The sequence below is a fragment of the Lissotriton helveticus genome, chromosome 10 (genome assembly GCF_964261635.1).
Source record: "Lissotriton helveticus chromosome 10, aLisHel1.1, whole genome shotgun sequence".
Classification (NCBI taxonomy): Eukaryota; Metazoa; Chordata; class Amphibia; order Caudata; family Salamandridae; genus Lissotriton; species Lissotriton helveticus.
This window is the reverse complement of record NC_136071.1, coordinates 57,500,003-57,501,864: the sequence shown is the minus strand read 5'-3', so window position 1 is coordinate 57,501,864 and position 1,862 is coordinate 57,500,003.

Sequence of the window (1,862 nt, the reverse complement as noted above, 5' to 3'; positions counted from 1 at the left end):
AATTTACATATATATATGTTGTCATGTCTGTATGTTTTCTCTCCCCTTTACAGGTTTCGGCGCCTGGAAATCCCAGGGACGTACGGGTAAAACCATGTGTTTTATCCTGTTACATACACACACCCCCGAGGTTAGGATACACTTAGCGTGTGTATACCACCCGGGTGGGTTTCCTTGTTTTGGTCCTGATGAAAGCTCAGCCTAATTGGCAAGCATGAGCAGATACCTGTCGACCTCTTTGCACATTTAGGATACAGTTGGTTCAGTTTTATAGCCAACCCGTGTCCGCCTCACTTGTTTTTAATGATTGCTTACTTTTCCTTCATTAAAGTTAATTTTTGGAACCAGTTTGCTCTCTTTTAACATACCACTCACAATCACTATTTCACTTCGCAACAACAAAAAAACAGCTCCACTGTAAATACAGGTGTCGTAGCACATCGGGGAGAGATTCAGTCTTCCCGGTGGGAACCTAATGATGAAGCATGTCCCCAACCAGGTTGGTGAGTGAGGGTTCTTTTAAAAACTAAACGTTTGTGTTCACTAAATCACACAACGTTCTAATTTTCTGATTTCTGTTTGCACACACTAGCCCTATGTTTGTATTACTCAACATTTGTGGGAAAAGGTATTGCAAATGCTTCTTTTTGCCCAACATTTTCAAAATTGTCTTAGTGGAACAATACCATAAACCTTATTGAGATAATCAGTCTTTCTAGTTGTGTCATTCATACTGTTCAAAATTAAGCTTGTGTCTGTGTAAGGTAAAGAGTGTGTGTAAGTCCCCCTACACATGCCAGTATCTTCTGTCAGTGAGCCTTAGCATCTCAATCAAGCTGCTAGCTAATTTTAGACCATGTCTACCTTGATGACGTGCATCACTGATATAATGACAATTCATGGCATATTGTGGGCATAATGGTGATTACCTCTGGCATAACCACGGTAATTCATTGCATAGTGTAAGGAGCAACCACACTTTGGTGCCCACTGCTGATGTAATACTCCCCATGGCATAATGTTGGTTATTCCAGGCATACTGTGAGCATTCAAGGCATGTGCCACAAGGGAGCCCAACCCTGACAGAAAGCTGCCCTTACATGATGGTGTAATATTCTTGTTATGTAGGTGGGAATTATGTTATGATTGTTACCGATAATGGTATAATTTTGGCCAGGAAAAAATTGTGGTCATTATTAGCATATATGGGGTTATGTTGCACTGGGGCAAGCAATGTGCACGTCCCTGTTATAATGCTTGCCCTGGTATAATAGTGGTAATTCGTGGTCTATTGAGAACATTCAGGACACTTTGGTGCCAACACCAGATGTAATGTTGAGCATGGCATAACAGCGGTAATTTTTTTCTTATTGTGGACATTCATGGCATGTGCCACAATGGTGCCCACTCCTTGCAAATTACGTCTTGTAGCATAGTAGTAGTGATCATTCTTAGCATAATGATGCTAGAAATATTTGGCTTGTATAGACCTTCCTTTCATGTCATGGTCACAGATCTGCATGTAATGTAGAGTCTGTGCAGATGTGGGACCCAGACATTTAGGGATCCACCTTGTAGTTAACAAAGTTAAATAAAAGACCAGCATTTCAGAACAAAATAATGTGTTTCATGAAAATGGCATGTTTGTATGTGAGTTTGCTTATGCCAAAAAAAAACATGTTTGAAAGCAAATTGTTTATCTTGCAAGACTTGATGTTTAAGAACAAAACAACTGCAGTTCAGCCTGGGTTCTGATGAGTTTCTGCTGAAGTTTGGTTTTCCTTCAGGGTATCCCTTTCATTTCATCATTAGTGGCAACGTTTCACCAACTATATTGATTAAGCGTTTAATAGGTGTTTATT